Genomic DNA, 14,107 nt, shown 5'->3' with positions numbered 1-14,107 from the left:
TTAAACTGATTTTTGCCACTTGTTGCCAGAAAGGAGTCAATTCTGAAAAATTTCATGTAGCTTAGCAGATGGGGTATTGAGCCAAATCAGAACCAGGTTGGCTGGTTTTGTTTTCGTTTTCTTCACAGCACAATGGCCCTTTGGAAACGTGGTTATAGGGGGAAATAATGCTTCTTGTATAGGAATAATTGCAAACTAGACAAGCAAAGTGCTCATCTGCTGGGTGGGTGTTTGGATTACTCTGGCCCTGCTATTGTCTGAGAAGAAACAAGTGGTTTGCTTCTTTGTTCTATCACTTCATAAACTTTCTTCTCTACATTTTCCTGTTTAGGGACGGGGGAAAGCAAAGAGCGTCTTGCAAAAACTCCCCGACTTATCACAGCTATTTATTATTATTATTTATTTTCTTTTTTCCTCTCTCTCCCTCCACGAATTCCATTTCTTAAATTGACAGCGCGGGTCCAAGCCTGTAGCCCCAAATCGGATAATCTCTGCAGCTGATAACAAGCAAAAGAGAAGCCAGGCAACAGCCATATTAAAGAAGAAAACAATCAACTCTGAGGTAGATATTTTACTTTGTCCGGTCTAATCACATTTAGAGATGATTGTGCTTTTGATCTGTTAAACATGTTTTACTAGAGTAGTAGAGAAGTAGGGGGAGGGGAAAAGGGGTGGAGAAACAAGATTGGATTTGTTGTTTTCTTTTGCCCTAGGAAAGGTAAAGAAAGACTGTAGTTATCCTCAGTGGGAGCGGAAAAGTTGGGGAATCGCCACGGTCTTTGAATTAGCGATGTTTCTGCTTCGCAGCGGACCCGCGCGCTTTGGCGCAGTCAGAGAATCTAAGACCGACTCGGGGACTTTTTTTATTCACTACTTACGTCGCTCATCTTCCCCTACCGAAGGGGACCAGGAACCTAGAGTCCTGCATTAGGAGCGTGGGTTTCCTTCCTACAATTTCAAGGGCTTGTTGTGTGAACTTGCCACAACTTTGGAGAAGTTGGAATCCAGCTGCGCCTTTCACCCTTGAGTAAAGTATCGGCTGCAGCCACCAAATTAGTTCATCCCATTGGTTTGCATCTTCTCGTTTTCCAAGAAAGTATTTCTCTCTCGTGGTGTTGTTAATGTTAGTTCTGGGCTCAGCTGGGGATATCCTCATATTTTCTCTTTTTATTTCATATGGATTGCTTTATGTGTTGGTTTTTTATTTTATTCCTTTTTTAATCCTCATTTTTAGGGTAATATTGTACTGGGAGAGACAATTATTATGCCAGTTCCCAATTCTAAGTGAGGCATTTCCCCCCCTAATTAATGCAGAGACTCTAAAAGAATTTCCCCTGGCCTGGCCAGCCATTGTAATGCATATACAGATTATTCACGTGGTAATGAGCACATTCGCCAGTTCTTGCTCACACATACGAATAAAAGAAACTTTGAATAAAGATCCAAATGATCTTGCTGGGGGGGTGGGGAGAATATTCCCGGAATTTGAGCCAATCAACTATATAGAGTGTATATATTTGAAAAAAAAAAAAAGATATATTAGAAATATGTATTGGGGTTTGGAGTAATTGCACTGCACTAACCTCCCAGTTTAAAAAGCCCCACAGGATCCGTCTAAAAAAGAAAACAACTTACTGGCAAAATGCTCAGATTCAAATATTTTGCAAGAGGCAAGAGAGTGATATTGTGGGAAGTTGAACTAGTTTTGAATGACTGTTACTGTCTGCATGAAAGGAGAGTACTCGTGTTCTCCCTTCTAACCCTCCATATGTCCTAACCAATGAATGGAAAAACATTTTGTTTGCAAATATAAATTCTTTTGATAAACTGCATTTGAAGAAAATGCTGCATATTTCATCACTCATTGGATTGGGTTAAATGGTTCCCCAAAATGTGTAGTTTCATGGCTAGATCGATATTGAACATATTATATTTTAATTATAACATGATTTCCAAGAATGGGGTAAACCCGTAAGCTTGCCTAGAGATGATTATCTCCCAATGCTAAAGTTGTTGAGTGTTCAGTTCCTTCCTTGGGATATCATCCTGCTTACTAAAACCATTCAATTTGCAGTGAAAGGGGTGAATTTAATGTTTTGCTAACCTTATACACAGAACAGAAATGGCAGAAGGATGAGATTATAGTTTGTTCCCTCTGCAATTTTTTTCTCTCCCTGCATCCCCTCCCATACTTTAAATAAAGAATGTTAAAGTATTTTGCTGAGCTGTAGTAGATTAGCAAGGTTTCTTGCCAATGCTGGGAAGCCGGTATTACAGATGGTCCCAGGGGAAAATGGCTCACATTAACCACTAAATGAATATTTGACAAGGGCTCATTCGGAAGTATTATTACTATAAACGTGTCCCTACTGGACTTTTCAAGGGTCAAAGAGCAACGCTTCAATTAATTATTTAGTCTGCTAGTAGATTTGGTTGTAATAGCTGTACTTATTTCTAGAACCGACACATTCTTACAGTAGGAAATCTCAGGAGAATCTTCTCCATCAGCAGTGCCTTGAATTGAAATACACACAGAGCCGTGGCATTCTAAAGCTGACTTTTTCATAAAACCTTTTCCTGGACTGGGAGTATGTGTATGTGTATTGAGAGGGAAGGGATTATAGTCTCTTTTTCTATTTTATTTACTGGTTTTAGATTTCAAAGGAAAAAAACAAGAACATAATAAGTTGTCTTAATTTCTGCATCATGTCTGGCACAGTCTTTTAGGGCCTTGCAATTTGGAGAGAGAGGGGAGGAGATTTATTTATAACCTTTGCCTTTTCTAAGTGGAGATGTCACAGGATTGCAGAAACTCAAGCAGGCTCTGAATTTAGAAAGGATACAGATTCCCATTTGCCAGTAAAATTCGGGTTTTAAAATGGAAGACTCCGTAGATTGAGTACTGAGTTCCAGTAGTCTCACAGTAAATTGGGGTACAAGATAATCCCTCCTCCCCTCTCTACCTATTGGATCTGAACATTTCCAGGTGTAGTGGGGGGTGAATGTTCCATTTCTGCCCTGTCATAAGTTCCTCTGAGACCCCAGGTAAAATGGGAAGAGGATGATTTTGAGAGTAAGATTCTTTGACAATAATATAAGGTGAATGAATAAGAGATAAGCTGCAAGGGGTGGGGGAACGGGATGCAGTAATTACAAACCCAATTCATTCAGCTTTTCAGAACTTTTGTTGTGGGTGCTTCATTGACGGGTTTTGGGCTGCCACTTTTCTCACATTATAAAATCTGATCAGCACCTCAGGGGGACAAGAAATACAGTTTAACTGCATAGTGATGGGGTCTTCATTTAGAACTCTTACAAGAAGAAAATTAAACAGTGCCTTTGTGTGCACAAGGTTTACTTTTCAACTGCTAACAGTTTATAGCTAACTGCCCTGAGATTGAAGTTTGATTGTGGTTTGATTGCCTGATAGCTGGCATTGTTAATTAATTTATTTGTTGTAATTAAAAGATTTTTAAACATCCTTCCCCCCTGCTTTTATTTCTTGCTTTTGGAGAATTTTCCAAAACAGGCTCTTTCTTATATTTTGCTTTGTGGAAGGAATTTCCTTTGCCATGAGCTTTAGCAGAGGTCTGAGTTAACATTTTCCTGAACTTCCTTTCCACGCCCCCACCCCCAATATTGCCTTAAAATAATTTGCATCTCACTGTTTTTTATACTGCCTTTCCTTGCTCTCAGAGCAAAGGCTGTTTTCAGGACAACTACAAGTGAGATTGGGGGTAGGGTTGATTGATTTATTTTCGTTGCTTTTTTTTTTTTTTGACCGAATTTGGAAGATGGCTGGATGGATTTCCTTAGGGACCTCCTCGATGAGGTGAATCCCTTAAAGACAGGAGAAGAGGGAGAATCTCTTGACCTTTACTATGAAAATATGGGTTAAAGTCCAAAGGGAAACGGCTTCCAGAGTTGTAGAGTAAGCAAATGTGGAAAGAGCTTGCCAAAGATAAGGAAATTGCCCAAACCAGAGAAGTGGTTTAGTGTCTTTCATAGTTATTTTCTATTTAAAAACTTTCCTGGAAATATGACCTCTGATATCACCCAGAGAGACGTTGTAACATCACTCCCTTCTGACGATGCTGTCCAGTTTTACAATTTTTGTTTTCAATTGTTTATGTTTTGCTTATGCGGCCTTTAGGAAATTATAGATTTGACTTTCTTATTTTAACTAACAGACTTCTCTTTGGGAGAGTGGGTTCCTAAGACAAGGCCAAGATTTCCCATGGCAGAGAGCTCCCTTTCTGTATGCGGGTTCGAGGGATTTTATTTTATATTTTGGTGTAACGGTAGTATTTCATATTCCTTGAGCGGTGCACTCAGTTTCTGTTCAAAAGCAAATAGGACATCCTCTTTTTTCAGGATGCAAAGATATTTGTTACTTTTGGGATTTTGGACTTGAGAGGCTTGCTCTACTTTGCAAAGAAGTGCCAGGTGATGTAAAAGCTCCAAGGAGTCACTCGTTTCATTACCCCCGTCTGCCTTTATGTACAGATGAAATGTGCAATATTAGTAAAGATTTCAGCGCTTTGATCTATCTTCTGCCTCCCGCCCCGTGCTTCTGTGCGGGGCGCGACTCGGGGCTGTGAGCGCGCGGGCCTCCCACCCGCCTGCCCCAGGGAGCGCGCCGCGCCCAGCGCTGGGAGCGGATGCGCGGGCAGATGGAAGCTGAGGCCGCCAAGCGCCGGGCCGGGGCCCTGACGTCACCGCCGCCGTGGCCACGGCCCCCATCCGGCTCCCGGAGAAGGTGCTGCGTGGGGCTCGAGTTCTCTCCGCGCGGACCCTGCCCAAACTGCCCGATTTCCTCTCTAGGCCCTGGACCGTGCCCGCGTCGGGCAAGTTTGCAGTCTCCCGAGGTGTTGAGAGCTCTCGCCCCTCCAGAGTGTTCTAGCTCCTGTACCCCAGGCCTCTCCACGTTGACATCGTGACGCCAAAGACGGCTCTAGACTCTAGACTTCCCAAATCAGAGGCTCACTGACTCAAGTTCTGCCTTCCTCTTGCCTCTTAACCCAGACCCTTATTTTTAAAGAGTTGTTTGTTCCTCTTTGGCGCTGAGGCTCAGCATGAGTTATCTTGATCTTAGTCCTTCCCAATGCCAGAGGCTGCGGATAGACATGGCTGTGGGATGCTACAAGAGCTATGTGGATCCCGGGAATATTACCCCCCCACCCCCCAGGATCAGAGTAGGTGGGAATGGGAGGATGCAGATCTCTCTTTCCCGTTTATAAAATAGGGATAATATATAGTTACCCCGCAAAAGATGAGTACAAAGTCACTGACGCTAAACAGAACTGATAGTTATTACTTTTCTTACTGCCCAATGGTGATAGGGAAGGTGATAGGGAAGGCAAAATAGTCTCATTTAGACTCCAGAGATCAATACAGACATTTGGGTTCTTCCTCTGCTTGCTGGTCTTGGGCGATGAAATTAGCCTTGTTCGGACCACCCTTCTTCCTTTTCCAGTGCCCTTCCTGGCTTTAGGGTTCGCCTAGGAAGTTATCCTGCAAACTTGCCACCCCTGGGCATCTTTCTGAAGGGAGGGATACAGACATTCCTGCAGGAGCCGCCCCCACCCATAAAAGGCAGAAAAAATAATTACTGTATTAAAAGGAGCAGCAAATTCTTCCCGAGGGTTCTTATCGCTGGCGGCCAGACCAGTAGCAGGACTGCGCCCCCACCCCCACCTCGTGACGTCAGGGTCTGCAGGGCCTCCGGATGAGATGATTCGTTTGAGCGTCCCAGAAAGGACCATCCGAACGCAGGGCGAGGCCAGGGGAGCTGGCCCCTTTCCCCAGCACCCAGCTCCAGCTTTTGAAGTCTCAGAGGCTCTCCCCCTCAGCACAACCAAACACAGCAATAGCAGAGTCTTCACTACACATACAGTCAGGCACAGGACAACCATCTCCATCACCTTGGCACTTTATATATTTATATAAATATATATTTATCCATTTACATATATGTAAAGAACAATATTTATATATTTTTGATTTGCTAACTAGAGTTTGTTGTGAGATCTGAATGAGTTATTTTGATTTACGTGTGTTTTGAAGTGATCAAAAAATTACACTAAACGCCTTTACAAAGTACACCACATCCTTATTTTATTTGGCGCTGCATAAGTTTCACTGGTGGTTGGCGAACTGGACTCCCAAAAGTTTTCTGGTTCCAATATGGAGAGGTGATTAGGACAGTTGCTTCTGACTTGCCATTGCTATGCCATTTCCACTTTCCCTTTCCTTCTCCATCCCTAATAATTTGTGTAGCTTGTAATAATCTTTTTTTAGAATCAAAAAAGTATTGCTGAGAGAACTCCTTGGAACAGTGATTTAAACTGTAGATAAGAATGACATTTGGTCTGTGCACTCCGTATGAAATGGATAAAATTATGTGTTAGGTGAAAGCACCTCTGCATCTCTCAAGGTTTATTTATGACCCAATGTAATTCATTGAATGCCCTTGCAACAGGAAGGACTGCAGGGCCTTATATTGGTTAGACTAATGATTTGCTGAGAATTAGCCAATATTTCACACACAGTCAGTTTAGTATCAACTTACATCCAGGTTGATTTGACGATCACATGTAACTCAATTCTGGGTTATTGCATAATATTACAGTTTAATCAGTCTGAAATACTAACTGGCAAAGTTGTGCTTCCTTCTGCTCAAAGTCCTTTTCCCTTTCTTTGCTTCCCCCTTACTCCCACCTCCAAGGAAAATCTCATAAACTCAAGTTTGCCTTGTGAGAGTTTGTTTATTCCAACTTCTGTTAAACTAGACTAACACTCTCTCATCAGCTTTCTAAACACTCTCTCATCAGCTTTGTAAAATGGTGCAAAAACATCTTGGAGTCTAAGATGGCAAAATAAACCTGAGCATATGGGAGGAAGACTTCATTGTTAGAAAATTGATTTAAATGTTTAACTCACACTTCAGCCTGGATGCCTCCCTTACTACCCTCTCTCACTTTGCTCACTGCCCACCCCTGGCTCTTGGGTACCTCACCTCTCTTAGCAAGTTGGTTCACCAGCATAAATTATGAATGCATTTCCAGCCACCCTTCTGTAAGATAAACCAGGGGCTTTTCTCTTTTGCAAATTTCTACTTTCATTCCCATTAAAACTTCTCCATGAGCCATGCTGCAGTGTCTTTTTGCAAACTTACTATGCTGGTGTAAAATATGGAGGTATGTTTTCAGTAGGAAAAACCAGGTAATCTTTTCTCAAGAAGCCTTACACGTTAAGGATACAAAATATTTCATGGTTAGTTGTGTGAGCTTCCAAATTAGCTGCATATAAAGTATTTTAAGATTTTTTTTTGGCTGTCACTGGCTGGCAATACTCATTTTGTGTGTGTGTGTTGGTTTGAAAAGCAGGAAGAAATGTAATGAATTGAGTGCTGTCAGAGATGTCTTCTGTTTGAACAATCTGCGATGGGCTGAATGGCAGAGACTCCCTCATCCAGTGCAGGTGCAGTAGAGCTGGGGAAGGGGGGGAGGGGGGGCTCCCTCTGTTCAGTCAAAAAGCACCATTCTCCACAATAGACCACACACTGACAGCCAGCGTGACATCAACTCACACTTTCATACTTTTCCCCCCATCCATAGTTCTGAGTTCACAAAGTGGCTATACAGTAGCCTTGGTTAGGTTCCTTTAATGAACATTTTTGTGGCTCCATGACCAACATTGAAATCTGCTGAGCCCTGGGAGGAACAAATAGATTTTTAATCGAGAGTTCCAAATCAAAACGTATAGCCATAGATTTTTAAAGTTAAGCTGGTCTCTCCACTCTCTCCCAATATCCATGCTCACAACAGCCATCGCACCCCCCACCCCCCACCCCCAGATGATCTGAAAACTCTGAGTTAAAAGTTCTTCTAAGATTCACTAGGTTCCAAGACGCTGTTTTCTGATGTCTGGAGAGAGAGACCAAACAGGAAAGGAGAGACAGCACGAATTTGGGGTGTTTATTTAAATTTAAAAAGAACCTCTAGTATTTTATTATGCTTCGTAAGAGGGTTAATCCTGCAAATGAACGGACATTAATCTGGTGGAGTGGAGTCTGTCTCCTTTTGAATTGGTTTTACTGGGAGATAGAGAAGGGGGTTAGGAAAGACAGCAACTGTTCCAAAACTTTCGACAAAGATGCGACCACCCTTTGGCTGCCCTGCCGCTGAAGGGCCGGACCTTCTGAAGATTTCATTTTTACATTTGTTTAAACTCAGGCCTTGGTGCCTCAAGTTTTAAATGGAATTATTCAAGGAGGGTTCGCTACTAGAGAAATTCTTCTCGTCCATCCCTTCTTGCCACCACCCCCACGCGGTTCCTACTCTTCTCCGCCCCCAACCTCAACCCCCCCACTCCCCCGCACTGCTTAATCTGGGATCCGAGCGTTTGGTGGAAAGAGGGAGGGGCGAGGAAAGGACTCTGCGGACCAGGAAGGTTCCCCCAGCACCGCCGCCGCGCGGGGCCAGATTCCATGGCCCTGCCACTGGCTGATTTCCCTCTGTGCCCGGACTTGCTGAAGCATCGCGCCGAGGAAAATTGCTCCCCTGTTTGCTTATTTAAAAACCATGTAACCGTATACATTTTTAATCGCGGCAACAAAAATATCAACTTTCCAGCCCTTGGAGCAAAACCTTTATCATTCGCCTGAACATTGTTCAGTGGGGTGGGGGCGGGAATAGGGAGACCTCTCAGGGCCGAAGTCACAGCCTTACCCAACACTCGTCTACGGCGTGGAGGCAAGGAGTCGGGAGTCCCAGGATTTGGTGAGCAGGGTAAATAAGGACCAAGTTCTTTAAAACCTCAAATAACACAGAAGAGATGTATCTTACCATCTCCGTGGCGCCCTTGGCTTGGGACTGCAACGAGTTGCCGACGCCCTGCAATAAGTATGCCTACGGCGCCTACTAAAGTCTTGGCCTCGGAGGAAAGGCATCTCCCTCCCCTCGACCCGCTGCCCGCCACCACTTGATAACTGCCGCGTCTTCCGGCAGGTACACACCCACAATTAATCTTTCTTATTAAAGCCTCCATTCTGTACCCAAGGGGCGACTCAAACCTATTTAGATTTCCTTGGTTGGCTGCACAAATTTAAGTGGGCAAAGAGTTATAAACCTAATAACAGAGGGCGAGACAGAGTGATTTGAGTAGAGAAGACGCAAAGATCCACTAGGGGTGTAAGGATGCTGCGGGCCTTGCCCGCCCCAGGCCCCCGCCTCCGGTTGCACTCTAGGCTCTGGGAAAGACAGCGAACCTCCCGCGCACACACCACACGCAACCCCCGTACACACACCTTCATCGCTCACAGGTACACTTGCCCTGAGATTGCCTCTTCCCGATTTCTTATAAACCCCTCCCAGAAAAGAGGAATTTTCAGAGCATCCCAAACCAGGGAACTCCCAGAGAACCAGGGAAGGTCTGCACTGTTTGGGATTAATTGAGAATAATTAACACTGGAGACCGTTAATCACCACTTTGCTGCTCTCGCCCTCCTTTCGGGTCTGCGGCGACTGCCTCTATCGCTCCGGCTGCCGGCGCGGGTGGGTTCGCTGGTGAAAGTGAAGACGTCGCGGTAGCTGTCACCCAGTTCGGCTGTACTTTTTTAAACGCTCGCATATTGTTTGATTACTAATTCGAGTTAATATGATCTTTATGGCAACATAACAGTGGATAATTGGCCTTTTTTTCTGAACAACAATGTAAATCACAATCGCTTTATTATTTAATAACGTCAAACGCTTCGTTGGATTGGCCCCGACCGAGAAGACCTTTTCTTTCTAGACAGTGTTGTGGAGGAAGAACAATGAAGATCTAATTGTGGAGATTTCATAAGTTGGCTCCCGTAAATGAACAGCTTAGATATGGAAGTTCCAGCAGATGTGGGCACTACTCGCCGTAGACACTCTACCCCCACCCCCCAATGCACTCAGCCCAAACACTCTATTGGAGGTTTTTGTGGTGGTGGTGGTGGTCCTCAGATCCTAGCAACCACCCAAATCTTCCAGTAGCAATTAGAGCTTTTATCGGGCTTGCTCTTCAGCCCTTTATATTGCCGGTTTAGCATTAAGGCATTGAGTCCACATACCAAATTAGCGCAGCTCCCGAGGAGCCACAACCACTAATGCGCCCCTTCGGTTACTTTGGTTGTTGGACACGGAGAGCACCGACTCGGGGCTTTTTAAAAGTCTTATTTTGTTTTGATTTGATTTTAAAAACGGCTTCACCAACGCAGTGTCTTGGAATATACTTTTTCAGGTAGGGTTTTGCAAGAGGTACGAGTCATTATTTTGCTAATGCCTGCAAGAGCAGATGAAAGCCAGAGACCCCTCAAATGCAGATGGCAACGCTTGGAAGGATGGGCCCTCGTGGCCCGCATGAGAGATGAGTCACATTTGCTCCCAAAGCCCAATTCTAACGGTTCTCTGTCGCGGCTCTTGCAGACTCAGGAGGACCGCTGTCCCTGGGGGTCTTAAGACTTTGGAGTTTTTTGCAAATGGGGAACCCTCACCATTTGCAGTTCGGGTCAAGGAGAGAAACTCCGAGCCTACAGCAGGTTTTGTTTTTTGCGTGTGCCCGCCTCTCCATTTTATTCAACTTCTACTGCCTGTCGGGAGGAAGAACAATTCGCCTCTCTCCTGCCCACCCGCCTCGCTTCTAAGATAAACAAGAGGTGCGAAATGCTTCGCCCGCACACGCGCCCTCGGGGCCCCTCTCCCCTCTCCCCCGGCGTACCGACTGTGCAGCTGTCCTCCGCCCAGACCTGAGTGGAGACACCCCACCCTTCTCTTCCCACCCGCATTTTAAAACCGTCACATCGACGGTTCTAGAGTCATGTTCACATTTTCGGCCCTTCTTCCAATTTTTTTCCGGTCCACTCTCCCCCTTTCTGAGAACCGAAAAAGTGACAAAGGAAAGAGTTGAGAAAGTGAGAGAAGGCCATGAATTTTTCAAAAGTTATTCCCCCATCCCACCCCGCCCTGTTAAAAGTGTATTTTACCACAAGGAGTGCATTAGGAAACTTTCCCTAACAGGACTTGGGCGCAGTGTTATTCTTCTCCAGGGGCCCGCTGGCCTCCCCGCCCCCGCTGGACAATGCGCGCTTTGAGGCTCGGTGGCCTGCAGGCAGCGGGAGACGAGGGGACTGGGCGGCCTTCCTCCAAGGGGCCCGCAGCTGGGGGAGCGCCGGGCAGGGAGCAGGGCCGGGGAGGCGGGCCGCGCAGAAAGAAAAACCATAAAAGCACAAGTTTCCTCCCCCCCACCCCAGCCCTCCGCAGAAGTCGGCTTTGAGGACGTGGGGGAAGGGCGGCTGGGGAGGGGGATGTAAGAAGTTTTGCATTTTGTTTCTTTCTTATCCTGCCCCCACCCCCTCCCAAACATTTTATTTCGACACAGAATTGAGCAGCCTAGGGTTTCCAACCCTCGCCTTCACTCTCGGGTACCTGGTCTCTGGTTAATATCTCAACCCGGGTCTTTAATGCTCGAATCGACCAGACGCCAAAGCCTGGCCCCAACCCTTCTCAACACCGACTCCCCCCACCAAGCCTCCCAGCTCGGGGTGCCGGGCCACAGGGGAAGCCCCCTTGGCCAGGTACTCTGGGATGCTAGTTTCTAGTTTGGGGTCTTTTTTCTCCCAAAGAGAACACCACCACACTCCCTCCGTGCAGCATCAGGGCAGGACCGCTGAGATCAGCAGAAGCCCTTGAAGGGTTTCTATATTGGTGCAAGCGTTTGTCTGATGTTTTAAAAGTTATACCAAACGGGGCGCCAAGGCCACGTGCTGTGCCTTCGAAACGCCGCCGCGGGCCCAGGCTTTCAGAGCCGCGGACGCCGGGCTGGCGCGGAGCGGGCGCAGAAGCCCCGCGAGGGCGTTAGGGGCCCGCGCTGCGCCGTAGGTCTGGCCGCAGCGCTGAGTGAAGCGCATTATCTGGAGCGTGTTTGATCTGGGACTGCGTAGTCAGCTTCTGCTTTATTTGTTTGTTTGTAATCTCATATTTAGCAAGCTGGGACGGTGGCAGCAAGGGAGAAAAGGAAGGGATGGAGGAGGGGGCTTCGCCGTAACCACACCCCTTCCTAATGAGTTAATTTCCATATTTGCGCCTCCAGTGTCTAGCGCCCTCTTTTTCGCGACGCTACCGTGCTGTTGCGTCTTGCGCTGCGCAGACGCCTCCTCTCAGGGTTGAAATGAAAAAGCTCGCGGTGGGAGCAGAAAATTGGTCTATTGATACATTCGCTCCGAGTCTTGCTTGATTTTTTGGCGTCACCGGCAAGCGGTTATTCCCCCCGCCCCAAATGGTGTGCACACGGATTGCAGAGCTCGCAGACACGCAGGCAGCAGACACAAACCGACCTTCCTGCTTTTTCCCGAGCTCCAACTGTCCGACCCCCACGTCCCTTTCTTTTTACCCAACTCCAGATTTTTTTTCCTCTCTCTCTGTCTATCTCAAGGTGAGGGCAAGAGAGGGCGGGGTCGCAAAGAAAGGGAGGATATAATCCCAAACGAATGAATCAAAAGTGAAAGTTTCAAAGTAGATCCCCGGTCCTGATCGAGAAAATAATGTTATCTTGCACTCGAGGGAGTGTGCTGGCCCGAGTCGTTTGTATGTCAGAGAGGAAAGGAGAGAAACTGAGGTTGTGAGAACTGCCTGTTCTCTGAGTCGGTTAAAAGTTGTGGCAAAGATAGTGACGTTTTGGAAGACCCTCAGTCGAAAACTCGAGGCAGGTTTCAGGTGCTTCTCACCTGGTTTCCCATACATTCTTGTGGCACGCCTGCTCAGGAAATTGGAGAAACAAACTTTTACAATGTGCTCACAACCCCCCCTCCCCCTTATCCGCACCGCATCACCCTCCTTACTTTGCTGCGCGCGAACTAGGGTGTGGGCTCGGGTTTGAGCTCCAAAATAGCGTGCTTGTCAATTGCGAGCTGTAGCAATATCAAAGTGAACTGTCCCAAGTAACTCTTGTCTAGAAGCTGGGAAGAAGCTTAAGCAGCTCGCTTTAATGATGATTTGTAGCTCGGCGAGGGACACGGACAGCAAACACCCCGCAGGTGTGTGCCGTAACACCACCATCCGGACTTGAATGTAGATTACTCTGGCGATCGTTTGATCGGCCCTTTGAAACCCTTCACAATTGCCTGTGACGAACGGCCAGTCTCAGTTTTTCTCGGAATAATGCCTTGAGGGTAAGTCCTTCGGGCTTTTAAAGAGCTCCAGTATTTTTTTTTTTTTTTAAGAAGAAAAAAAACCCAAAAAACGTTCGATTTTGGCTTAGACGTTGTCAACTTTGAGTCGCTAACAGGCATCACTCAAGCTATTCAATACTTAATGGCCGTTTACCTTTGCTGCTTTTATATATATATATATATACTATATATATATATCATATATATGAGAACGAAGTCATTAATTTTGTTACAAACTGCCCTGCCTGTTTACAGATGTTTGTGTGGGTGTTTACTATAGACACGCATTATTATTATTAATGGCATTGTTAATCTTGTCTTAGTATGTTCTCTGTATTCTCTCTGAGTTATATCTCTTTGAGCAGGTGGGAGTTTAGCTTAAACATTAAGGCTTTCCAAAACTAAAACTGTAGTTTAACCTGCCACCAACACCTTCACACCAACCCCCATCACCCAAATGAAAAACATAGTGCCTGTTCGGCCTTTAATATTTACTTTGAGTGTTTATATAAGGGGAGGAAAATGAACTTTTGTCTGAAACGTGCAACAAGCGGCACTTTGATTCCATAAAATAAATGTCAACAATTGCAAGAGCTTATCAAACTAGGGTAGGGGGTGGAGGGTGGGAGTTGCAGTTGAATTAAAGGCCCATTCCTGCCATTTCAGACTACAAAGGGTTACACATAAATAAGTGCCACATTTGCCTATTGCAAAAGTTTTCTCGGTGCTTTCTAAGTCACAACAGGGGAGGAGGAAAGCTGTCGTTTATTATCAGCTCTGGGCAGGAGCAGACCCCAGAACCACGAGGCTCTTAGCTTTGGCCGGCAGAAGAGGGGTAGCCTTTCAACAGCAGCCCCCTTTGTTCTCCCGATCTCTTTCCCAATTTCAAGCTTCACTTGCACATCCCAA

The 14,107-nt window shown here is 45.9% G+C and overlaps 1 long non-coding RNA gene across 3 annotated transcripts in view; it reads left to right on the top strand.

Annotated features, from left to right (window-relative positions):
* Nucleotides 1-14,107, top strand: part of LOC122444891 — a 131,606-nt gene that overhangs the window by 102,494 nt on the left and 15,005 nt on the right. For all 3 annotated transcript variants that reach the window (XR_006270379.1, XR_006270377.1, XR_006270378.1), the window contains exon 4: nt 455-562. This is a non-coding gene — a long non-coding RNA (uncharacterized LOC122444891). The remainder of the gene's footprint in view (nt 1-454; nt 563-14,107) is intronic.

Source organism: Cervus canadensis, chromosome 7, assembly GCF_019320065.1.
Source record: "Cervus canadensis isolate Bull #8, Minnesota chromosome 7, ASM1932006v1, whole genome shotgun sequence".
Lineage (NCBI taxonomy): Eukaryota > Metazoa > Chordata > Mammalia > Artiodactyla > Cervidae > Cervus > Cervus canadensis.
The sequence above is the reverse complement of the archived record's forward strand: the minus strand, read 5'-3'. Positions and strand labels throughout refer to the sequence as shown.